The sequence below is a fragment of the Diceros bicornis genome (genome assembly GCF_020826845.1).
Source record: "Diceros bicornis minor isolate mBicDic1 chromosome 10 unlocalized genomic scaffold, mDicBic1.mat.cur SUPER_10_unloc_2, whole genome shotgun sequence".
Classification (NCBI taxonomy): domain Eukaryota; kingdom Metazoa; phylum Chordata; class Mammalia; order Perissodactyla; family Rhinocerotidae; genus Diceros; species Diceros bicornis.
Window position 1 is genome coordinate 337,165 of NW_026690863.1, and position 26,822 is coordinate 363,986.

At 41.5% G+C, this 26,822-nt stretch overlaps 1 long non-coding RNA gene across 2 annotated transcripts; it reads left to right on the top strand.

Moving 5' to 3' along the window:
* Positions 1–11,234: 11,234 nt before the first annotated feature.
* Positions 11,235–15,482, top strand: LOC131401583 (uncharacterized). Of its 2 annotated transcripts, none has more exons than XR_009217771.1 (3): positions 11,235–11,338; positions 13,819–13,854; positions 15,374–15,482. It is a non-coding gene; the product is annotated as an uncharacterized LOC131401583 (long non-coding RNA). The 2 variants fall into 2 exon arrangements; XR_009217772.1 differs by lacking the exon at positions 15,374–15,482 and adding an exon at positions 14,219–14,343.
* The last annotated feature ends 11,340 nt before the right edge of the window (positions 15,483–26,822 follow it).

The window sequence follows — 26,822 nt, forward strand, 5'->3', positions numbered from 1 at the left end:
TTAGATCACATTGAACAAATCCTTATTTTTCCAGTGTCTGGTGCTGTTCTTGGCACAGAGCAGGAGCTCAGAAAGGTTGTGTTTGATTTAAGAAATAAGTATTTCCATGGTGTACAATGAGCTTATGGTACAGCTTGTTTTCTGATCTCCTCCAATTCACAGGTGAGTAGGGGAGACAACATGCAGTGATGTGAATTCAAGGTGGTGACATAGGGCTGCAATATAGGTACGCAGAGACCCATGGGATGAAATAAGTGATAGTATATATGTTTGTGGGGAGGGAAGTGTCATGGACTTCTTCATAGAGGCAGTAGCATTAGTATTATATCAGACTAATGAAGGCGAATTAAATTCTTGGTGGAATTCTTAGAAATGGCAGAAACTGGCAAATTAGCCCTGCATTTAATATTCTAGGGAACTGAGAAAAGGTTCAACATGTGTAGAACACAGACAATGTGGGTTTGGGAGTTGGGTCATGAAGTAGAACAGGGACAGAAAACCAACCCTGAAGATTTTTCATACAATAATTAACATCTTGGAATTACTCAGATTTATGATATTAAATGGTGCAATACTGGAATCCCCTCAATGGTGGCATTATCTAATTTTATTTTTGTGATTGATGTGAAGCTTAATTTCACAACATCTTTTGTATAATTTCAATTTTTTTGAAATGTACTGAGATTGATGATATAGTCTGGCATATCATCAATTTGGATAAAGCTTCCACGTGCACATTTGGCGTGTGGTAAGTTTGGGTATATGTTCCATATGCACATCTAAAGAACACTACATCCACTAACTTCAATTCCTACATGCTTGGAGATTAATAAATACACTTGTAAACAACCGATGATTAATGAGTATACTATGATGGAAATTAGAATGTATTTCCAATTAAAAATACTATTCATCAAATCTTATGGGGTGGAGTTAAATCTATCCTTAAAGAGAAATGTATAATCCTAGATTATATATATTTATATATTATTGTGTATATTTAAATAAAGAAAGGTTGAATTTCTAAGTTCTAAGCATTCATCACAAACTATAAAAAGAGCAGAAAAGTAAACACAAGGAAAAGAGAAAGCACAAAATGATAAATATCAGAGGAAGTGTTAACAAAATAAAAGACAAACATCAAAAGGATAAATAAAACTAAATTAGATTCTAATAAATGACAAATATGCTCAATAAAATCCTAGTACTAGTGTTCAAAAAAAGAGAAAAATTGCAACAAAATAATACCAAGGCTGAAAAGGGAGTAATCTGTGCAGATCATATGGAAAATTTTTAACATGAAGAAACCATAAATAACATCATGTTGATACAATGAAAATTTAGAGGAAATTCACAAATTTCTAGGCAAATAAAAGTTACCAAACTGCCTCAAGAAAAAATGAAAAATCTGAATATTGCCATACCTATTACAGAAATTGAGACCATCCTTTAAAACATTTCTACAAACTTTTATTGTAAGCTATTTATTTGGTACAAAGCTGATGAATCTGCCCAAATATTCAAGAAAAAAATAATATACATCTACTCAAACTCTTCCAGAGAATAGGAAAAACTGAAAACTTTTTGACTCACTTTGAGAGACGAGATTAACATTGCTACCAAAATCTAACAAAATCATTGCAGGAAAGGAAATTACAGGCCACTCTCTTTCTTGGATTAAATTCATTTATACTAAAAAAAAAATCAAATCAAATCAAGGTTCCAAATCTAGCCATATTTTATAAGAAGGACATATCATGACCAAATTAGGTTCATGCAATGTAATTCAGTACACTAATCTCTGAAAAAAGAGAAATAATAATCTCAATAACTGTAAGAAAAACTAGTAAAATTAAACATCTATTCATATTTTAAAACAAACAACAACAACAGAAACAACACTTACCAAATCAGGAACAGAAGGAAACTCTCTTACTCCCATACACAGTATTCACAGAATGGAACTTCATGGTGCACTGTTGAAAGCAAGGATAAGAGAAAAATGTTCAACATCATTGCCTCTATAAGCCGTTAGACTGGAGGTCTTGTCTGATACAATATTGGCAGGAAAAGAAATAAAAGGAATAATTTACTTCAAAGGAAGAAGTAAAATTGATGTTATCTTCAGATGATATTATAGTATAAATGTAAAAACCATATAAATTAAGGTATTAACTGAGTTTATTGGTGGCTGAGTACAAGGTTAATATAGAAAGTTTTGCTTCCATCTACCCGTCATAAGCATTCAAAATTTAAATTTTAAAAAATGACATTTACAACATCTTAAAGTATGAAGTACCTAGAAATAACTTTAATGAGACTTTCAAAAGATTTTTGTCCATAAATTTATAGAACAGCATTTAGAAAAATGGAGGAAGGCTGAAAGAAGTGGAGGGATAAATCAAATTCGTGACTGAACAGACTCAAAATTCTACAGATATCAAAACTGTCCAAATTAATCTACAGCTTCCACAAAATTGCAGCTAAAATGCTGACCCGTTCTGTGGAAATTACAATTGATACAATTCTTATGGAAATGATAAAGGAAAAACTTAGCTAAGAAAATCTTGAAGACAAAGAATCGAGTGGGAGGACTTACTGTACCTGACATCAAGTATTATAGCATCACAATAGAGGAGGTTCATCAAGAGGATAAACAAGTAAATCAACGGAACCAAATGGTAAGTTCAGATACAAGCTGCTCATATAGGGACTCACGTATAGACGTCTGATTTACAAGGAAACACTGAAGATGAGTGGGAAAATGAAAGCCTTTTCAATAAACCATGTTGGGTAAATTGGCTGTCTTCATGGAGAAGGCAATGACTAGCCAACCCTAACTCACACCATCCACAGAAAACGTTATCAGGCAGATTGTAGTTCTAAAAGTGAAAAGTGAGAGAATTTAAAGGGACATAAAGAGGAAGGAGCAATGCCCCTGTAGAAGGAAAAAGCATGTATTGATACCTGCAAGGATGAGTGGGCACGGAACAGTTTCAGAACCACATGAAGATTTGGGAATCTTAAAAATCAGAGCAGAGGTAGTAGAGGTAGGCAAGACCAAGGTTATACAGTCTTTTTGGTCTTCCTAAGAGTTTGTCGGATTTCTTAATGGAGGATAAACATGATCCCACTTACATGTAAAAGTATCACTTGTGATGCAGGACAAGGGCAGGGAACCAGAGTAAAAAGATCTTGTGGTAACATAGGAGAGAAGTGACTAAAATCTTAACAGAAGTGGTGGAAGTGAAATCAAGATGAAATGTTTTGGAGATCATTTTAGATGGTAGAAATGGTCTCATTTTGAAACTCCCGAGGAATGAGGTCTATGACTTGGTCATCTCTGTTTCCCTAGAATGTAGCATATTATCTGGCTCATGGAGGTTTTCCAATAACTGCTTGCTCATTGAATGAGTAAATCTAGGCCATAGCTTACAGGGGTATAGCTCAGAGAGACAGGGAGGACATTTGGTTTTCTGCTGAGAAAAAAGTGCTTTCATGAATATGCAAGATAAATACTGAGAAGGATAATAGCTTTGTTTACTTAATCATAAATAAGATAGGCAGTATTAACTGGGAATGGTTCTCTGTAGAGCATTCTGTTATTTGATGCCTGGAGCAACAAAGGAAGATAATTGGCTAAACTTACCCAATGCCTTCTTTGGGGGCATGAAAATGAGAGAGAATGACTGAACCTGGACTGAGGACACTTTGAATCTCTCCCCAGACATGGATCAGTGTGTGAAGTGTCCAGATCATCAGTATGTCAACAGAGGGTGAGATTACTGCCTCAAAAACGCTGTGACCTTTCTGGCTTATGAGGACCCCTTGGGCATGGCCCTGGCCTGCACAGCTCTGTGCTTTTCTGTCCTCACAGCTGTGGTCCGGGGGGTCTTTGTGAAGCACCAAGACACTCCCATAGTCAAGGCCAATAATCGGACTCTCAGCTACATCCTGCTCATCTCCCTCACCCTCTGATTCCTCTGCTCATTACTCTTCATTGGTCGTCCCAAGACAGCCACCTGCATTCTTCAACAAATCACACTTGGAGTTGTATTTACTGTGGCTGTTTCCAGTGTCTTGGCCAAAACTATGACTGTGGCTGTAGCCTTCAAGGTCACTGCACCAGGGAGAAGGATGAGGCAGTGGTTGGTGGCAGAGGAACCTAACTTCATCATTCCCATCTGCTCCTTTATCCAGCTGAGTCTCTGTGGAATCTGGCTGGGAACCTCTCCTCCCTTCATTGACACAGATGCACACTCTGAACACCGCCACATCCTCATCGTGTGCAACAAGGGCTCGGTCACTGCTTTCTACTGTGTCCTGGGATACCTGGGCTCCTTGGCCCTGGGCAGCTTCACTGTGGCTTTCCTGGCCCGGAACCTGCCTGACACCTTTAATGAAGCCAAGTTCCTGACGTTCAGCATGCTGGTGTTCTGCAGTGTCTGGGTCACCTTCCTCCCCATCTACCACAGCACCAAGGGCAAGGTCATGGTGGCTGTGGATGTCCGCTCCATCTTGGTCTCCAGTGTGGGGCTATTAGGCTGCATCTTTACTCCCAAGTGCTACATTGTTTTCCTAAGGCCAGAGAGAAACACATCAAATGTGTTAACGAATAAAACACATTCAGCGAGAAAATAATCGAAATGTAAGTTATTTTCATAGGTCACAAGAACTTGCCTGCACTTGAAAAATAAACTACCACATTTTTGCAGATCCACTTTAAGTACCAACTAAACTTACCTTATATCTCCACTTAATTTTTTGCTTTACGTTTCTTTTGGCTTTGTACAATTTTCCTCGGGCATTCAAATGAACAAATACAAAAACATTCATACTAATTCTCCTCTAAAATTATGTGTGAAAGATTGCGAAAATGGCCACACATTAGTCTTCTCCCACTGTCTGTTTGGTCGTAGCATCCCACGTTGACTCTGGGTAGACTTGGCCTTGTAACTTGCTTTGGCTAATGGGACATTAGCAAATGACATAAACAAAGGCATGGAAAACACTTGCTCATTGTTGGTACTTGTCCTTCTCTGTCTGCCCTTGGGAAGCCTGAGGCCATCAATATGTGAATGAGTCTAGATAGACTGCACATCTCCATTACTCCAGGTGACTTCAAGTCAACAATCAGATATGTGAGTAAGGCCGTCCTAGACCAGCCAATCCCAGCTGAGCCACCAATAGGTCCAGATCAAAATAACTGCCCAGTTAGCCCACAGAATCTTGAGAAAAAATAAACTATTCTTATTTGAAGCCACCAAATTTTAGGTTGGTTTGTTATACAGCAGAAGCTAACTGATACATAATTCTACCATTTATATATGTCCTCTCATTATTTGTGTAATTATCACAGATTTCTATTTCTTTATCCAATATCATAGACTGGAATATTTTTCTCTAGATTAAGTCTCTGAAAGAAAATCAGAGACCATATCATGTTCCATCTTACTCTTTCTCCTTCCTCTTTTCAACCAAACATCTTTAAGCATATATATTAAGAATAGCTTCACTAATTTTAAGATTATGGATATTCTTCTATATTGTCATCCACCACTGTTATACGCAGGGGATTTTTACTTTTAATTTTAGCCCTTATAATCCATTTGGAATGATTTACTTGTGAATAATGTTAGTTGATGGTCCAATGTTTTATTTTACAAATGGATATCTTTTAGTCTATAAAACAAACACTACATCATTTTAAAAGTTGATTTGAAGCATATGGAATCTGAATAATGTTTGGAAAATTGATATCTTTGAAACACTGTTTTCAATCACAAGTATAGTATATCTCTCCATTTAATCAGAGCTTTTACACGCTTTGTATCTCTTTATAATCTTCTTCATATAACTAATGTGTAGTTCCAATTATTTTAACTACTCTTCTTAAATCATTCATTGCTCTTATGAATGGAATAATTATTTACATGTTTAAACTAATTCTTGCTCATGTAACAGTATTTTTGATGGTTCATATAGGAATCTAGCTTCCTTATACATTACTGCACTTATTTACCAGTTCTAAACTTTATAAGTTATGTCCCACTAAAATAATAGATTTTCTCTTCTTCTCTAATATTATTTACCTCTTATTCTGTTAATTCTCATTTTTTCATGACTGTGCTCTCCAGTGCCACACTGAATCACAAGTGTTTGCCAGGAGCATTTTCCTCTTCTTAAGTGTAGTGTAAATATCAGATAAATTCCTTGTCAGGGCAGAGCAGACATCTAAGGGAGAAAAAGTAAAAACATGAAGGGGAATCATTTCTTCCTGGAAATCAACAGACTTGCTTCTCTTGGCTGTTTGGAGCTGGAGATCTTATGACCATGTGGCCAGCTGAGAATCAGAGGATCTTTCTCTAGTCCCAGGAATTAGTCTTGGTCAAATCTCTCAACCTCTTTAGACCTCAGTTTCTTCACCAGTAACATGAAGAGTTGGACGAGTCTTTTTGAGTTCTGAAATCCAGTGACAACAAGATACCCTTCACCCAGATGCACTTGACAAAGACCAGAGAGAATTTTCACTTGTCTTCTTCTGCATCAACATTATTATCCATATCACCCCTTAAAGACATATCAAATGTCTACTTTCGCATGACACTGATAAAACAGGTTCCATACCAAATCGCTGTTCATTGGGATAACAAATCTATAGTTAATTGTTTAGAGGTAAGTATAGAGATGGCCCCTGCTGGAAACAGCAATCAATGGGCCAAAAAGTCTTGCTTTATTTTACAGCAAGGCTGTAGAAACACTCCCTAATACACCAGAATGCTTAAGTACTTAGAAAGTATGAAATAAATGGGAGCCTTGTATCCATGGTTACAAGCTAATAAGGATATGATTTTTAAAATTTTGTTAATGATGCCATTTGCCTGCTATGAGGCTGTTCTCTGGTGAGTAAACAGCAGATGTATTCAAGGCCACTTTCATTCCTTTAATAAATATTTACTCAGCGCCTACCACTTGCTGCACGATAGCAGTGATCTACCCTAAGAGCATTTATATTCTAGTAGGGTGACACAGACCATAAACAAAAAGAGAATCTTGAGGTGATCAATAAAGTTACATATACGTCAAACTTTTTTCATTCTGGACTATTATTCACCCTTTCCCTTCTTTGACTGTTTACCAGAAGTCTAATCATGGACTTGAAAACCCAGAAAGCGTGGGTCCCAACTTTCTTCTCGCAACACCCCTGTTTCAAAGACATAGTGTTTATCATCTGAGAGTATGTCTCTTTAAGAATAAGTTCCTATGAATCAGCATTATTTCATCACTTTCTTGAGAGGACCGATGATATTATGAAGGGAAAAAAATATCATATGGGATTTATACTTGAAATGATGTTTCCACTCTAATTGTGTTATTTAATGTGGTTTGATTTGGGGAAAGTCAGTTACTCCTTCAGAGACAGTGGTAATAATACCCTGAAAAGCATTCTATAGAGATTAAATGAAACAAAGTATGAGAAACTGCTTTGTAAATTGCAAAACAATCTATTTCAGCTTATTCTTTGTAATAATATTTTCATTTATCCAATCCTTTTTGACTCTAACAAACCTGCCTAGACTTTTGTCATTTATTCAACAATAATAATGGGTCAAAATGGTTGAATATTAGAAATTTCATATGGTTCAACTTAATTAATAGGCCATCACAATATTTAATTTGGTTATAATTACAGTTAAATTTTTCATGATGCCTTATCATGTGCCAGGCACTTTCTAGGCATCTGACATGTATTCACTCATTTAATCCTCACAACAATGCCATGGAGACAATACTATTAACCTCTATTGTATGGATGAGGAATATTAGAGGTTATATAATTGACCAAAGTCACACAGCTGGTACACAGGCAGTCCACCTCCAAAATCTCTTTTTGGGATCCATTAGAGGTTGTGGCACTTACATTGTAAAAGGATCACCTTGGTTCCTGGTTGGCGAATGGATCAGAGGGTACTAAGGAAGAAAGCACATGGCTACTGAAATGATCCAAGCAAGCAATTCTGAATACAGGATTTCCTTCCTTTTTAAGGCTGAATAATATTCCATTGTATAGATGCCCCAGATTTTCTTCATCCTTTCACCCACGGGTGCACAATTAGGTAGTTTCCATCTCTTGGTTATTGTGAATAATATTGCAGTACATTTTGTCAAATGATTTCCTGGCACTTAGTGAGTTTGAAAAAATTCTTCTTATACACATTAGTTACTGTAATGAACTACCTTTCTAAATGTCTAAAGTTTAAATATTTTTCATTCTACAGAAATACCTTGCCTAATCATGATTTGTGTTGTTATCAGTTCATGAATGATCTAAGATTTTTGTACAAAAATTTGTTATAATGGCTTTTTTGCATGTATTCAGGAACCTTGCATAATATGGGTATTGCCTGATTCTTGATTTTTAGTAGAGTTTTCTAGTAAGCCTTTGGGATAGGAACCATCTTCGTAGATGTGAGGCAGACAGCAGAAAAATAATAAAGTGATTGCTATATTTAATTATATCAAAAGAAAACTTTCGTTTTGCTAAATTGTTTTTACACAGCCTTTGCTTATTTGTAAGAGTGACACATATCATTTTATTAATGAAAAGAAAATTCAATAAACAATTTTAACATAAAACAATATCTATTGAGAACTTATATGAAAATTTTAGCAATATGCTGTCACCAATTTCCTCATCTGCAAAATGGAGATAGATAATACCATCTTCCTTATGGGTTGCTGTGAGAATACTCAAGAGTAATGTATGTAAAATGCTTATCAACATGTGGATTGGAAAGTGATGCCCCATTCATTTTTCCACCGGGATGATGACAGCTTTTTTAATGCTTGAAGTCTGTAGTTTTCAAAATACGTTCTACTCTTGTAACGTGAATCCTTTTTACAAATTCTTTGTAGAGTTTGATGATCCCTTTGGAATACAAATTCAGGCTCCCGTGTGTGTGCGTCTGTGTGTATGTATACGCACATCTCTCAAATAATACTCCAAGCCTTATAATGAAAAGCTACCTTCCCCACTCTTGACTCTGGTTCCAAAAACAACTTCTTTAATTTTCTGGTTGAAAATCTATATTTCTAAATTAGCTACTCATACAGCTTTTTCATTTTTCAGATTTTGACTATTTATAGTTTCTTTCTTCTCTGAAAAAATCAGCACGAAGAGTTCTTACATATGTTAAAAACATAATTCCCCTTGCCCAATATAACTATTTAATGAATTAGGATAAATCAAAATTCAAAGTCTACTGTTTTATGACATAAGTGTTTACTATTTTATAGCATATGAATCTTATCCAGAGATGTGTGACGTCAGATAGTATGAATACATTTTCTTTCTCACTTTTTCCTTTGACCTTTTAAATGGTAAAATTCTCTTGTTTCTTTGTTGTCTTCCTATGGATTCATCACTGGTTCATCTCCTTCCACCAGAAATTTAAATCTCTTCTCATTAACTTCTGATGCATGAGACAATTCATGGGCTTCAGGTTTTGCTTGGGGACATCCCTTTTGGGCTTGAACATATACACAGTCCCACATATACACAGTATGTCTGGAAGGATAGAGGAGGAAAGGATGTTTATCTCTGTGCAAAAGTACCGGGAGACAGTGGTAGAGTGAGAATATTTTATTGACTTTGCACCACTCTTTGAAGTTTTCCTATACGTGCACCTACAATGTAGGCCTCCCTCCCCCCAGATTTTTAAAATTAAAATAGCATTATATCCTTATCTACTGGCTTGGAACAGCAAGTTGTAGAGAAATGTGAATATATGATCCAATTTTTTAACGAAATTAAGAACAGGAAACACACAAAAAATTTAGAATTCTGAATATGGGCACATCATTCTATGAGGCTGTGTAAAGGTGGGGAAAGGAATGAAGAACAGCTGTTCAACATCCAGCTACCTGTACAGTCTAGGGGTCCACGGAAAGCCTCGCCTCCAGCCACGCCCCTGGAGCTGATTTCCTCCCCCTGTGAAGTCTGCCTGAATTATTCCAGCCACACCCCCGCCTCTTCCCGCCCCTGGAACTGGTCTCCGCCCACAACGTTTGGGCCTGCCTCCGCCCACAGCCTGGTACCGGCTCATTGCCCTGCCTGCACCCTTGTTCCCGCCCATAAAACTGCCTCCCCGGCCTGCTGTCACTCACAGCCTTGTCCCGCCCACAGCCCGCCCCTAGAACTGGTTCCTGCACACAGCCCCGCCCCTAGATTTTGTCCCTGTCCCTGGTGCTGACCCAGCCCGCTTTCCAGCTTCTCACTCACTCTAGAAACTAGACACCTCCCGTGAGGCTGGGGTGCACGGCCTCGCCCCACCCGCCGCCTCAACCCGCAGCCCCCAAACGTTCGTCCTCCCCGAACGCCCACCCGAGACCGGAACCGGAAGCGCGGGCGGCGGCATGGATGGAGCGGGCGTTCTGTGCGGTGTGTTCTGTCTTCTCGGCGTGGACCGCATTCCCGTGGATGTTCGCCCTCAGGGGGGGGGCTCAGTGAGCAGCGGGCGGTCCCGGCTCCAGTCGAGGTCCAGGGAGGGGCCTGGGCGGCGGGCAGCCCTGTCAGGGCCTGGCGTCCCTCCCTCCTCCCGGAGCCCCGTTTCCCCAGGGCTGTTCGCTAGGGCCCCCGAGGCTGCTGTTCCTCCTGGCTCCGGGCGCCACCGTCCCCTCCTCCGAGTCCCCGTCACCTTCCTCCGTGTGATTTTGTCCCCAGGGGGCTTTAGCCGCTTCTGGAGGCAATGTTTGGGTTGTTACTAATGGGGGCGCTCCTGGCATCTAGAGGGAGAGGCAGGAATGCTGCTCAGCGTCCTCCACGGCCCAGGACGGCCTAACAGAGAATTATCTGGACCCAAATGTCAGTGGTGTTGAGGTTGGGAAACCTGCTCCAGGGCCTGAAAATCTCCCGAGCCCTGAATGAAGTGTGGAAATTGTTGACAAGTCAGCGAGTCCCTTACAGGGTCCCTAAATGACAAGCTTGTTTAAAGGGTCCAGAGTCACGAAAAAGTCTCTGTCCAGCCAAGTGAGTTGAGTGACTCAAGTGCACACAGCACGAAGCTGCTTTCTCCCATCTCAGGGAGCAGCAGGCGGCTGGATAGGAATCGGGAAAATCCAGCCACAGCCAACACTTACCGTTAAATCAGTAAATACAAAAAAAGAAAAGTGAATGGGGTTGGCCTTTCCATCCAACACCCTATAAAAGGCCTCAAAAGCTTGTTTGCACTTTTTTCCCCCCTCAGACACGAAAAGCATCCGTGGAGCTCAAGTTTGAGGTGAAACCAGGCTCAGAGTCCACCTGTCCTTGCTGATCCATGGATTTCTGTGTGACCAGGTGAGTACCCTGTGGACCTGGTACCAACAGGTTCCGGCAGCCTCCGCTGTGCAGAAGACCTGCTAGTGGGCTTTCCTGGGCTCGGGTTGTCACCACATGGAGTCACTGAGAGTGAAGGTATCTTGAGAAAAATTATTGATGTTTGATGGATGGAAAAATGGTAAGCTGTGTGTGGTTCTGTGTGGTAAATATTTCAGTAAGTACAGTTATATGCAAATAAAAACACATGAAACAAACCTAAATAACTGAAAATGTGTATTATAGTAGAAAATATAGATTTACTTGCATTGCATAATACTCAAAAGTCAGGATTTATATATAACTACAGAAATGTTTTGCGTGTGTATGTAGTATTAGAAGACATCCCATGAAATATTAGCAGGGATACTCAGCAACATTCCTTAGACCCATTCAATTTGATTTCTAAAGTCCTATAAATCCTCCACATAAATTTGAAATAAAGGAGCATTCAGGGAAAAAGATGATTGGAACTTCTTTGTATTAATAACAAATTTAAAATTGAATTTGCCAGTAACCAGATTCATTTTGAGCATTTTTTTCTTTATGACATTTCAAATCATTTGGAGGAGTACTAAGCAACACTGTAGATTGAAGGGAAGGGCGCTAGTCTCCAAAAAGACTGTCCTCTCCACCTTGCCTTCTAAAGGGAATTAACTTTGTTTCTTGAAACTTTTCTGAAATAACGGTCTGGTGATTCATGTTGCAGAGAATCTTGTTAAGTAATTTTGTATTTAGTTGTTGGCCTCTACTAATTGTGTGTGTATGTGTGTGTGCCTTTTTCATTCTAGCTTTCCTGTGATGTTCTTGAGGGCAATGTGTGCTTGTCATGCAATAGATAGTCTCTGAGTGTATAATTAATGGTGACCAACCATCCTCGTTTATTCAGGACAGTGGGGTTTTCCAAGACACAGGACGTTTAGTGTTCAAACCAGGACAGTCCTAGACAAACCGGGATGGTTCCTCATCTCATGAGCCAGGCCCTGGGCCACATGCATGGGGACCTGGAGAACCAGAGAGACCTTGTCCCACCTCCATGGAATTTATATTGTATTTGGGAATTTGGATTTTGAAAAGTTAATGATGAGAGTGATGCGGGAGTTTGGCACAAGGGGAATCAACCTGAGGGGGCAGAGAAGCCCTATTGAGAAGGGCTGATATTTAGCTTGAGAGCTGGAGTTGGGACTGGATTTAGCTGGTTGGAGGGTTAGACTGGAGTGAGGGTGTGGGAGTGTGTTCAATAAAACGTTTCAGGCAGAGGGACCCGCATGAGGACACCCCTGAAGCAGAGAGCCTGGTGTGTCCATGAACTGAGAAGAAGGATGGCTGAGCCGAGTCAACACAGGGGTAGGGGTGTGAGCCACACCGGCGAGGGGGGACAGGCAGGACCAGATCAAGGGTGACTGGGACTCTGTTCTAAGACCAGTGGGAACCCTCTGGAGAGATGCGAGTAGAAGGATGATGTGATTATCGTTTGGTCTAAGCATGTGGGTTAAAATGGACTTCATGGTTAAGAATGAAGACTTAATAGGCAAGATGGGAGGTGCTGGCAATAAGATTAGGAATAAGATGATTGTTCCCTAGGCCTGGGTGATGGCTGTGGAGTAGGAAAGAAGTAGAAAGAAAAGACCTTGGAGTGTAGAACCGAGAGAACATAATGGTACTTTCTTGCCTGCATGTGTCAGATGGCACAGGGCACTGACTGTTCTCGCTGTTGTCCGTGCAGACCTGCAGGCGCCCCCTCACCCAGGTCTGTGTGTTCACCCCTCTTTGCAACTCATAGGCCCCTCCTCCACATCCTAAAAGAAGTCAGGCCTTACTTGTGCGGGGGTTGTCTCACATGGGAGACACCTAGGAGAGCCCCTCCAGGCATCAGAGCAGCCCCTTCAGCATCTCCATTACCCTCCTCCCTTCCCCTCTCTCCCTTTCCACACCCAGAACGACCCTGCTCAGTATTCCACATCCCCATGATCTTCCTCCCCCAGGCTTGAGAAGGGTGGGGCAGCCACTGGGGTGGACATCATGTGCACCGTCCACTCTGACCCCAGCATGTCCCGGGCTGGACAGAGAGTGACTCTACTGGGAGCTGAGCCATGAGACTCAGCGCGTCACCCACCTGGGCTCCTTCACCCTGGACTGGGACAGCCTCTACGTCAGTGGTGAGGGGCTGTGCTACAGCCACACTGTCTCTCCCAGTCGGAGTTCTGTGTTCCCTCCATTGCTCTAAAGTGAGCTATGATCCATCTCTCTATCCTCCTGGTCTGGGTTCAGTCTTCTCATCACTGTGTGATCACTGGGTCCAGCCACCTTCCATCTCATTGCCTTCCCCCTGAACACCCCTCCACTCGTCCCCGCTGCTTTCCTCTCTGCTTTTCCCACAAAGGTCCCTACATCCTTCCTCTCCCTTAATTCTTTATGTTCACCCCAACTCTTGCTCAGCTCCTCTCGCCTTCTCTCCACAGGTTACACCTATGGAGCCGTGGCCCCGACTACCAACAGTGAGTATTCCTGGCCCTGATCTCCTGGGTCCCATCTGCATTTGGAGTTTGGGAGCACTTGTTCTCCTTCACCTGCTGTCCTTGGTGAGGGAAGGACCTGGAAGGGCCCTAATTCATCCCTTCTCTCCCTCCCGGGTTCTGGTGGAGAGTCCCAGCCCAGTGTGAGAAAGCCTTAGACACAGACATGTTCTCCACCACATTCTGACCCCAAGTGGTTTTCACTTTAATTCTGCTAAAGCGCCGCCCTTGGTCCTCCTTTTCCAGGTATCCCATCCATCTGCCCATTTTTCTGCCTATCTGTCTCTCCTCCGAGTTCAGTCACTCTTGTTCACCTATCTCTCTCTCGGGCTTCTCTCATCCACAGGCTTGCTCATCCCTCTACTCACACAGTCACCCGTCCCCTCACTCTCATTTATGCTTCACCTGTGAATGGTGGTCCTGAGACAGCCAGTGCTGGAGCCCGTGTGAGCCTCGGGGCTCCTCCCACTCTGTCCCTCCCTGATGACAGCCCTCTCCACAGCTCCCGAGCTGGCCACCACGTCCCTGCATACTTGATCATCACCTGTGCCACCAGAAGCCACCACAGGTATCTGGGGGCCCCTTTTCCTTCCCAAGAGAAGCTCTCTGGCCCCACTCCCTATGAGCCAGGTGTGATCCAGGAGCTGGGAAACCAGGGTGTGAAATTCTGGTTTTAGGGCAATCATGCTGATCACAAAGATTATACCAACGATTCAGTCTAAGGCCAGCCCTCAGAGAGCCCCTAGTCTTGTGAAATTAACACACCATTATAATACAATGTGGAATATTTCGGGGAGAGGCACCTGGCATAATTTGGAGGGGAGGAGCTTGCTAGAGAAAGTTTCACCAGAATGAAGTCTTTAAGAATATGTAGGAGGGACCCTGGCAAATAGAGGATGAAGGGTTTTCCTGGCACAGAGGATTCCATGAGCAAAGGCTCCGGCCCAAAACAACATGCCATATGGGGAGAATTAAAACGAATTTGGGTTGCATGAAACATAATGTTTAACCCGCAGTAGATGGATAAAATGAGACTGAAAGGTCAGCAGGAGCCAGATTGAGTAGAGCCTTGAGTGCCAGGTCAAGAGGGCTGAACTAAACACTGAAGGCCATAGGGAGCCATGGGTGGTACTAGAGCAGTGGTGGCCCTAGTGAAGTATTCATTTCAGAAAGATTCTTCTAGTAGTCCATGTAGAACATCCTTTAGACAGAGCATCGAGTGAGCCTGCTGGGGTGTTGGTCCGGGTGAAGGAAGTTAAGACCTGAGCTAGGACAGGAATGGAGAGAGGGAGTGTATGTGAGGACCAGTGTGCAAGGTGAATGGGTGTTACTGGGAGGGAGGAGGAGCTGAGCAGATATGCTGGTTCTGACTTGGGTGACCACACGGGTGGGTGATGGTGCCACTGGGACAGAAGACGACAGATTACAATGAGTGCAGGACTCTGGTCTGGTCTCAGGCCAGCTTTTAGAGATGGCCATCACTCTCCCTCTCGTCTTGCAGCTTTGGGGCACAACCTGAAGACCCTCACAGTCAACGTCACCATCTCCACCCTCTGGTATTCATCAGACATGAGCAACGGCTAGGCCACGTTCAACTTCACTGAGAGGGTCCTGCAAAGCCTGGTGAGACCCTGGTCCCAGCAGCTCCTGGTGGGTTAAATCCCACCCAGCCCCTCCTCCAACCCCTGTCCCTCCTGCTCCTCCTCCTCCTCCTTCCTCCCCAGCTGGATCATTGTTCAAGAAGAGCAGCCTGGGTCCCTTCTACTCAAGTTGCTGACTGGTCTCCCTCAAGTGAGACCCTCCCCTGAGCATTTGCCCCTAATGACCACTTTTGTGACCACCCCTCTCTGTCTCCACACTGTCCTCCCATTTCCTCCTTCCTGTTCTGGCCCCCAACCCCAGAGGTTTCAGGACCTCTCTCTAGAGTCCCCACATCCCTCTCTCCCCAGGCCTGAGAAGGATGGGGCAGCCACCTGTGTGGACGCTGTCTGCACCCACCACCCTGACCCCGTGGACCACCATGCCTCTGTGCTGGGAGCTGAGTGTCTCCACCTGTCTGCTCTTCCTCTCGGTGGCTCCAGGCTCTGCAGCTCAGAGTTTATCCATCAAGAGAGAGCACCAGCTACATTTCCGCATCATCAGCTGGAACCTCAGCAACTCGGAGCTCACATCCTCGGAGTACACCGCCCTGCTGAGAGACACCCAGGACCAGGTGGGGTCTCCCTCTCCCGTCTCTCCTTGCCCTGAGGGCACCGTCATTCCTCCATCTGACTTACATCTGTTATGTGATTGTTTCAACCCTTCACTTTCCCTGCATGTCTGGGTTCTCTCAGTGTCCAGAGGTGATGTCCTAGCTGCCTTCCCCATTTCTCACAGGGGTAAACTGAAGCTCAGAAAGGGGAGTATTGTGCCTAAGGTCACACAGTGAGCTAGGGGCAGAGCCAGGATTTGAAGTCAGGTCTCCCTTGCCCCAAGGTCTGTGATCTTTCACTGGCTCCAGTGGCCCCCTGTGTCCCCAGGAGACCTTCATCTCACCCACTCTCCCTCGTGTTTGTTCTAGGTCACCAAGCTCTACAGAGGCAGCCAGCTTTGAGACATATTCCACTCCTGCCTGGTCACCTACTTGATGTAGGTTGACTAGATTGGAAGCATTGGCTGAGATGGTGGCTGATGACTCTGAGCTCCCGTGACACATCATTGATCTGGAAGTCACTTACATCGTGTCCATTCTGCCCCACATCCTTGTCAGCTAATCCTAACATCTCCTTCCATAGGTTTTCGGGGGATGAGAAAAGCATTAACACTTGGTGCCACCAACCTCCAGCATCCTGCTCCTCCTCCTCTTCTGGAGACTTTCAACAAATATCAGCAGTCTAACTGTGCTCTCCAATAGTGGAGCCGCTAACCACATGGGGCAATTTAAATTTTTTATACACCTATTGTGATACGGTTCACATATTGTGTGTGGGGAGGAGTGTATTTTTTAGGTTTTTCTATATACAATATCTTCTCATCTGCAAAACAAATAGTTTTACCTCTTCCCTTCCAATCTGGGTTTCTTTTATTGCTTTTTCTTGCCTAATTGCCCTCATTAGAACCTCTAGTACCTGTGATTAACATACGAGATAAGGGAAGACATCACTGTCTTGTCCCTGATCTTAGGGGGAAATTTTCAGTCTTTCACCATTGAATATGGTGTTAGCCGTGGGTTTTTCATCGATGCTGTCTGTAGGTTGGGAAAGTTTTTTTCTATTCCTAATTTGTTGAGTGTTTACTTTTTTTGACATGAAGGGCATTGTATTTTGTCAAATTCCTTTCTGTATATGTGGTTGAGATTGCGTGGTATTGGCCCTTATTCTATTAATATGGTGTATTACATAATCAAGTTTTCAGATATTAAGCCAACCCTTCAACTAGAGGTGAGAGATTAAGATGTTCTCAAGTCTTTCTTGGGCGTGCCACAGCCCTGAGCCCTTGTGGCCTTCTAGATGCCCGCAAATACACTGGAGCTTTTCAAAGACCCCTGTGGACATCTCATTCTCCCAATTTTTCTTCTAAGATTTTGGCTCACCTCTTGCCTGCCTCAGCTGGTATCACTCCCTCAGGCAACTACAATAGAAAACAATTAGCCCTGATTGTTTTTAGCAAGTGCCCTGGGGACGGACTTTCCTCCCTGGGCAAGCTCTGAGTCAAGTAACGACAAGCCCTGAACATGGGGCTTTTTCAGGGAGATGCCAGGCAGTTCAGCTAGTGACAGTTCGGTGTGGATGGGTCTTTTCAGAGCTCCAAACCCATTATGGCTGCTGGGCTGCTGGATGTCTCAGCCACTATAGTTCTGAGAATGACTGTTTTCAAAGTTATGGAGGATATTGTGAGAGCAGGATGGGACAGTGCAAGTTATAGTGCCACAAGTTGGCTCCCTTTATCAAGATTCCACCATGTTTCTTCACTAAACCCTCCTCAGATTCTTACAAACCATTGATTAATTTCTAGACTTCTGAAAAGTTGATTTTGACCATTTTTACCAGTGTTCTCATTGTTTTTATGCATTTGCAGAAGTCCTTACTCCAAAGTTTCAAAAATGTTCTCCCTGTAGTTATTTATTTATAAATTAATTACTTTAAATGAAATTATGTGAGAAATTCAGTTCCTCACTCACATACACTAGCCACATTTTAAGTGCTTGATAACAACATGGGGCTAATAATGAGTGTATATGGTAGTGCAGACAAATGTTTACATTATTGCAGAAAGTTCTCTTGGACAGGACCCTGAAGCAGGGAATCTAGAATCAGGGTAGAATTCTAGACACCCTTATTCATCCCTTGTGCCCTTCGAGGTCTGACACCCACAGTAACCACACTGGAGCAGACTCCCTGTGTACCTTGCCACCTTGACACAGAGACTGGACAGAGTTGCCATCTATGAGGAATTCCTGCGCCTGACCCAGAATGGACCCAACTGCAGAACTTGACCCTGGACAGGAAGCGTATCCTTGGGGATGATAAGGCTCCCTGGTCATTGGGAAGGAAAGTGAGGCCTTTCCAGGGACTCTGGATGCCTGGGGCTTAGAGAGCATTGAACTTTCTCAGGCTGGCAGGAGGTGGCGTAGTCCCCTAGTCTTTACCCACCATTGAGAGAGAAAAGGAAACCAGTGTAATATAGGAGGCCCTCACCTTCTCCTAGACAGCTCTGTGACCTAAAGCTAGTCACCTCCCCTCTCTGGACTTTTGTTTCCTTATCTCTGCACTGACAGCAACTGGATCAGATGGTCAGTGAGGGCCTCCAGCTGTGTGTGAAGCAGACTTACAGGTTTGGGTGTGGATGTAGTTTCTGATCCACAGGCTATAGTTTGCCAAGTCCCGCTCTAGATGATCACCAATGCGCTAGAACTTTCTGCAGTGGTGGAATGTTCTATATCTGTGCTCTCCAGTGCACAGCCGCATGTGGCTGTTGAGTACTCGAAGGATGGTATTGTGACTGGTCTTTATTGTTACTGATTTTTAATGTTACTGAGGTACTAGAATTTTTATTTTATTTAACTAAAATTAATTTTAATTCAAAAAGAGACTTGTTGCTGCTCCATATCAGACAGCACACCTCTAAGAGGTTGTCTAGGTAGAGGTACAAGTAGGGGGACCATCACCCCTCCCCCCTGCCCACTGGGTGCTGTGTGTCCTACCCTCCTGGAGTTTATGTTGTAGCTGGGAATAACAAGAATAGAGAATTGAAGCTTATCAATTATTTGATGTGAACAAACTCATACTTGCAGGTGGAAATCAGAGAAGACTTCCCGCAGGAAATTACATTGTAGGTTAATCCTAGAAAATGAATATGAAGCAAATAGATAAAGGAGAAGGGGATGATGTGTTTCTAGGCACGGAAGAACACTTTTGAGTTGGATTTTACAAATTTAGAGAGATCCCATAGGCTTGCCAACTGTGATGACCCATTCTGCCCCCGGCTGTCATAAGAAAGTCCAGCCCAAATTCAGTCCTCTGTGCCCAGAGGTAGGAATTTGTTTTAGTTTATTACACTTTTGTTCTATGATAATGGTCTTGTATTTGTAGCAAAGTATGCTCACTTTTTAGAGATGGAAACTAAAATGGGGTGAAACATCATGATGTCTACTTGACTTTAATATTTCATTGAAAACATGGGATGAATCAAGGGTGGCAAATGTTAATAATTTATACATTGATGCAATATTGTTTTAATTAGATGGAATATACATTGTTAAATCTAGATGATGGATGTTTATGAGACTGTTCCCTTTATTTTTCTGTGTCTAAAAAGTTTTATTAAAAAGAGTGAAACACACTCACATGCACTCTCCATTTCATTCACTTCCAGAATATTCTCCCAACAGAGATGATGCCTTGACTGAGAAGCCTGGCAAACCTGCAGGAAGCCCCAGCCCATGGTAGGGGGCGAGTATCTTCATGCTGTGCCTCATCGAAGAGAACCATGCGCACAGGGTCTTGGATGATGAGGAAAGTTGGCCAACCCTTGTCAAGGAGGGTTGAGGCACAGTGGGGTCACCAGGAGCCCTGGGGTGATGACAGGATGTGGCTTACCCCACCACATGTCTCCCCAGACCTCCCCTTCTGGGCCCTCATCCTCATCTGCTTGGCGGGACTCCTGGTGCTCATCACAGGCCTGATCTGCTGTGTCTTGGTAAGACATGACGTGTTGCTTGTCTTCTTACTATTGGGTTGTAAGAGCTCTTTATATATTATAAATACACGTCCTTTTCTAGGGATATGTTTTGCAGATGTTTTCTCCCAGTCTGTGCCTGGCTTGCCTTCTCCTTCACCACATGAGTCATTGGGGAAATGTAAGTGACAGTCATCATGAGATTCCACCACACTTAAGAGTGGCTAAAATTAAAAAGACTGACTATAGCAAGTGTTGTTGAAGATGTCAAGTCACTGAAACTCTCATCGAGTGCTGGTGAAAAATAGCTTGGATGCGTCTTTAAAAATTACATACGTCTACCCAGCCATTCCTCTCCTAGGAATCCATCCAAGGGAAATAAACACATATGTCTATACACAGACTTGTACACACATGTTGATAACAACCTATTTATAGTAGATAAAAATGGAAAACAACCCAAATGTCCATCTACTGGTGAACGGATACACAAAGTGTGGTATATCCCCACAGTGGGATACTATGCAACCATAAAGAAGAATGAATTATTTTTTTTCTATTTTAATTATTCTATTGAAATTATAAAGGGTTTTAACATTGTGTAATTTCGGGTGTTCATTATTATTTGTGAATTTCTGTATAGACTGCATCGTGCTTGCCAGCGGTAGTCTAACTTTTATCCATCACCATGCATATGTGCCCCTTTAACTCTTTCACTCAACACCCAGCACCCTTCCCCTCTGGTAACCACTAATCTGTTCTCTTTATCCCTGGATATGTTTATCTTCTACATATGAGTGAAATAATGCTATTTGTCTTTGTCTGGCTTATTTCGTTTATCATCATACCCTCAAGGTCCATCCAGGTTGTTGCAAACAGGACGATCTTGTCTTTTTTTTTCTGGCTGAGTAGTATTCCATTGTATATAATACGTACCACATCTTCTTTATCTGTTCGTCTGTAGCAGGGCACTTGGATTGCTTCCATGTCTTGGCTATTGTGAATAATGCCGCAGTGAACACAGGGGTGCATAAATCTCTTTGAATTGTTGATTTCAGTTTCTTTGGATAAATATCCAGTAGTGGGATAGCTGGAAGGTATGATATTTCTATTTTTAATTTTTTGAGAAATCTCCATACTGTTTTCCCTGGTGGCTGCACCAGTTTGCATTCCCACCAGCAGTGTGTGAGGGTGCCCTTTTCTCCTTATCCTCTCCAACATTTGTTATTTTTTGTCTTGGAAGTTATAGCCATTCTGACAGGTGTAAGGTGATCTCTCATTGTAGTTTTGATTTGAATATTCCTAATAGTTAGTGATGTTATACATCTTTTCATGTGTCTGTTGACCTTCTGTATATCTTCTTTTGAAAAATGTCTGTTCATATCCTCTGCCCATTTTTAGATTGGATTATCTGTTTTTTTGTTGTTGGGTTGTATGAGTTGTTTACATATTTTGGAGATTAACCCCTTGTCAGATATATGATTTGCAAATATTTTCTCCCAGTTGGTGGGTTGTCTTTTCGTTTTGTGTGTGTGTGTGTGTGAGGAAGATCAGCCCTGAGCTAACATCTGTGCTAATCCTTCTCTTTTTTTCTGAGGAAGACCGGCTCTGAGCTAACATCTATTGCCAATCCTCCTCCTTTTTTTTCCCCCCAAAGTCCCAGTTTATAGTTGTATGTCATAGTTGCACATCCTTCTAGTTGCTGTATGTGGGACATGGCCTCAGCATGGCTGGACAAGCGGTACGTCTGTGCGCGTCCGGGATCCGAACCTGGGCCGCAAGTAGATGTTCGCGTGCACTTAACCACTAAGCCACAGGGCCGGCCCTGTCTTTTAGTTTTTTTCATCGTTTCCTTTGCCTTGCAGAAGCCTTTTAGTCTCATGTAGTCCCATTTGTATATTTTTTCTTTTCTTTCCCTTGCCTGAGTAGACATCGTATTGGAAAAGATGCTGCTAAGACCGATGTCAAAGACTGTACTGCGTATATTTTCTTCTAGGAGTTTTATGGTTTCAAGTGTTAGAGTCAAGTCTTTTATCCATTTTGAGTTAATTTTTGTGTATGGTGGAAGATAATTATCTATTTTCATTCTTTTGCATGTGGCTGTCCAGTTTTCCCAACAGCATTTATTGAAGAGACGTTCCTTTCTCCATTGTATGATCTTGGCTCCTTTGTCAGAGATTAACTGACCACAGATGTGTGGTTTTCTTTCTGGGCTTTCAGTTCTGTTCCATTGATCTATGAGTCTGCTTTTGTGCCAGCACCATGCCATTTTGATTAGTATAGCTGTGTAATATATTTTCAAGTTAGGATTGTGATGCCTCCTGCTTTGTTCTTTCTTCTCAGGAATGCTTTGCCTGTTCAAGGTCTTTTGTTATTCCATATACATTTTAGGATTCTGTGTTCTATTTCTATGAAGAATGTCATTGGGATGCTGATTGGGATTGCACTGAATCTGTAGATTACTTTAGGTAATATGGACATTTTAACTGTGTTTATTTTTCCAATCCATGTGCATGGAATATCTTCCCATTACTTCAGGTCATCACTGATTTCTTTCAATAATGTCTTATAGTTTTCATTGTATAGGTCTTTAACCTCTTTGGTTAAATTTATCCCTAGACACCTTTTTCTTTTTGTTGCAATTGTAAATGGGATTGTATTCTTGAGTTCTCTTTCTGTTAGTTGTTAGTTCATTATTAGAGTATGGAAATGCAACTGATTTTTGTAAGTTGATTTTGTACGCTGCAACTTTGCTGTAGTTGTTGATTATTTCTAATAGTTTTCTGATGGATTGTTTAGGGTTTTCTATATTTACAATCATGTCATCTGCAAACAGCAAGAATTTCATTTCTTCCTTTCCAATTTGGATTCCTTTTATTTCTTTTTCCAGCCTAATTTCTCTGGCCAAAACCTCCAGTACTATGTTGAATGGGAGTGGCGAGAGTGGGCACCTTTGTCTTCTTCCTGTTCTCAGAGGAATGGCTTTAAGTTTTTCACCATTAAGTATGATGTCGGCTGTGGGTTTGTGATATAGGGCCTTTATTGTGTTGAGGTACGTTCCTTCTATACCCATTTTATTGAGAGTTTTTATCATAAATGGATGTTGGATCTTGTCAAATCCTTTCTCTGCATCTGTGGAGAGGATCATGTGATTTTTATTCCTCATTTTGTTAATGTGGTGTATCACATTGATTCATTTGTGGATGTTGAAACATCCCTGCATCCCTGGTATAAATTCCACTTGATCATGGTATATTATCCTTTTAATATATTTCTGTGTTCAATTTGCTGATATTTAGTTGAGAATTTTTGCATCTGTGTTCATCAGCGATATTGGCCTGTAATATTCCTTCTTTGTGCTATCCTTGCCTGCTTTTGCTGTCATGGTGATGTTGGCCTCATAGAATGAATTAGGAAGTGTTCCATCTTCTTCAACTGTTTGGAATAGTTTGAGAAACATAGGTATTAAATTTTGTTTGAATATTTGGTAGAATTCTCCAGAGAAGACATCTGGTCCTGGACTTTTGTTATTTGGGAGGTTTTTGATAACCATTTCGTTCTCTTTACATGTGATTTGTCTGTTCATTTTCTCTATTTCTTCTTGATTCAGTTTTGGGAGGTTGTGTGAATCTAAGAATTTATCTATTTCTTTTAGGTTATCCAATTTGGTGGCATATAAGTTGTTCAGTGTATTCTCTTATTGTCCTTTGGATTTCTATGGTATCTGTTGTAATTTCTCCTCTTTCATTTCTAATTTTATGTCTTTGAGCCTTCTCTCTTTTTTTCTTAGTGAGTCTGGCTAAGGGTCTGTCAATTTTGTTTCAGTCTTCTCAAAGAACCAGCTCTTTGTTTCATTGATCCTTCTACTGTTTTTTTAGTCTCTATTTCATTTATTTCTGCTCTAATTTTTATTATTTCCCTCATTCTGCTGACTTTGGGCTTCATTTGTTCTTCATTTTCTGGTTCTATTAGGTGTAGTTTAAGGTTACTTATTTGGTATTTTTCTTGTTTGTTGAGGCGTGCTTGTATTGCTATGAATTTCCTTCTTAGAACTGCTTTTGCTGCATCCCATAAGAGTTGTTTTGTTGTCATTTCATTTTCATTTGTCTCCAGGTATTTTTTTATTTCTCCTTTGATTTGTTCATTGATCCAATGGTTCTTCAGTCGTGTGTTCTTTAGTCTCCACATATTTGTGACTCCCCCATCTTTTTTCTTGTAGTTGATTTCAAGTGTCATAGCATTGTGGTCAGAAAAGAAGCTTGATATGATTTCAATCTTAAATTTATTCAGGCTTGCCTTGTTTCACAACATATGGTCTATCTTTGAGAATGTTCCATGTGCACTTAAGAAGAATGTGTATTCTGCTGTTTTGGGAGGGTATGCTCTATGTATATCGATTAAGTTCATCTGATCATATGTTTCATTTAATTCCACTATTGACTTGTTGCCTTCCTCTGCATGATCTATCCCTGGATGTAAGTGGGGTGTTCAGGTCCCCTGCTATTATTGCGTTGATGTTAATTTCTCCCTTTGGGTCTATTAAGGGTTGCTTTATATTCTTTTGTGCTGCTGTGTTAGGTGCATATATTTTTATAAGTGTTATGTCCTCTTGGTGGAAAGTCCCCTTTATCATTATATACTGCCCCTCTTTGTCTCTCATAGTCTTTTTTATCTAGAAGTCTGCTTTGTCTGATATAAGTATGGCAACACCTACTTTCTTTTATTTGCCATTTGATTGGAGTATTTTCTCCCATCTCTTCATTCTGAGCCTGTTTGCTTTTAGAGCTGAGATGTGTTTCCTGGAGGCAGAGTATTTTTGGGTCTTGTTTTCTAATCCACCCCACCACTCTGTGTCTGTTGATTGGAGAATTCAATCGATTTAGATTTAGAGTGATTATCGATACTTGAGGGCTTAATCCCACCTAATCTATATTTTCATTGTTTCTCTTCCTTTGTGTTTCTGACTACCATTTCACTTTGGGGGTTTTCATGGAGGTTTTCTCTTTTTTTATGATCTATGGCTCTGCTCTGATTTTTTGTTTGCTGGTTACTGTGAGGTTTGTATGAAGATCTCATAGATGAGATAGTCCATCTTCTGATAGCCACTTATCTCCATTAGCCTAAGCAGGTTCCATCCCTTTCCTCTTCTCCTTCTGAGTTATTGTTGTCACAAGTTATTCATTTTTGTTTTGTGCGTTTGTGACTAAGTTGAAGTGTTTATAGTTACTTTTGATGCTTTCCTTCCCTTCTTCTTTTAAGTTATAATTAATTATTTGCTACCCTGTTGTGAAACAGAGCTGTAGCTTTCTGATTTTGTCTGTCTATTTATCTCTTTGCTCAAAGCTTTGTAGACATTTGCCTTCTTTTTATTTCGGGTATGAGGACGTTCTTGATCATTGCTTGTATGGGAGATCTAGTGGTGTTGAACTCTCTCAGACTTTGTTTATCTGGAAAAACTTTTATTTCTCCATTGTATCATAAGGATCGTTTCACTGGATAGAGTATTCTTGGCTGAAAGTTTTTGTCTTTCAGTATTTTTAATATATCATTCCATTCTTTCCTTGCCTGTAAATTTTCTGCCAAGAAATATGCTGAAAGCCTGATAGGTGTTCCTTTGTAGGTTATTTTCTTCTGTCTTGCTTCCCTTAATATTTTTTCTTTGTCATTGGCTTTTGCCAATTTTACTATTATATGCCTTGGAGAAGGTCTTTTAGCGTTGATGTTATTAGTTATTCTGTTGGCTTCATGTATTTGTAAGTCCGGTTCTTCCTCAGGTTTGGGAAGTTCTCAGCTATTATTTCTTTGAACAAGTTCTCTGCTCCTTTCTGCCTCTCTTATCCCTTTGGAATACGTATAATTCTTATGTTGCTTTTATAGTTGAGTCGTATATTTCTACAAGAATTCCTTCCTTTTTTAAAAATCAGAGTTCTCTCTCCTCATCCGCTGGAAGAATTTCTATATTTCTATCCTCTAAATCACTAATTCTTTCATCCATGATATCAGCTCTATTTTTTAAGGAGTCTAGATTCTTTTTTATCTTTTTAATTATGTTCTTCATATCCAGATTTTCAGCTTGTTTTTTTTAATAGCTTCAGTCTCTTTGATGAAGTATTCCTTCTCCTCATTAATTTTATTCCTGAGTTCATCAAACTATCTGAACATTCTTGTAACTTTGTGAGTTTCTTTATGACAGTTATTTTGAACTGTGTCATTTAGATTGTAAATTTCTATGACTTCAAGTTTCGTTTCTGGAAATTTGTCATTTCCTTCTGCCCTGAATTGTTACTGTAGTTTCTTATGGTGTTTGATGAACTAATCTTTTGCCTGTGTATTTGTGGTAGTATCAGGTCGTAGATTCCACCTGCTACTGCTGTGGGGGAAGCATGAGCTGTGTTTCTGATCCCACCCCATATGCTGGAAGTTGTGTGCGTACAGTGGGTGTTTCCACTCGCTGGGAAAGCATTCCCACTGGGCTCAGAGCTGCCACCACATGAAGGCACGTACACAGTTGGGAGACCGCAGCATTACTATGGGTATTTGTGCCACCTGGGAAAGCATTTACATGTGCGTGTATATCTGCTGCTGCCTTTCCTTATGCTCATGCCAGCCTCTGTGCTTGGTGGCTGGGGCTTCTTCATGGGTTCTGAGCATTGGCCAATCATTGGGACTGCAGTGGCACAGTGTGCTTTCCAACCATCCAGGAAAGCATTCATGTGAGGGTCCAGGGCTCCCGCCAACCCCTCCCAGAGTTGCACCAAGGCACATTCCTACTTTTGGGGATGCAGCATTACTAT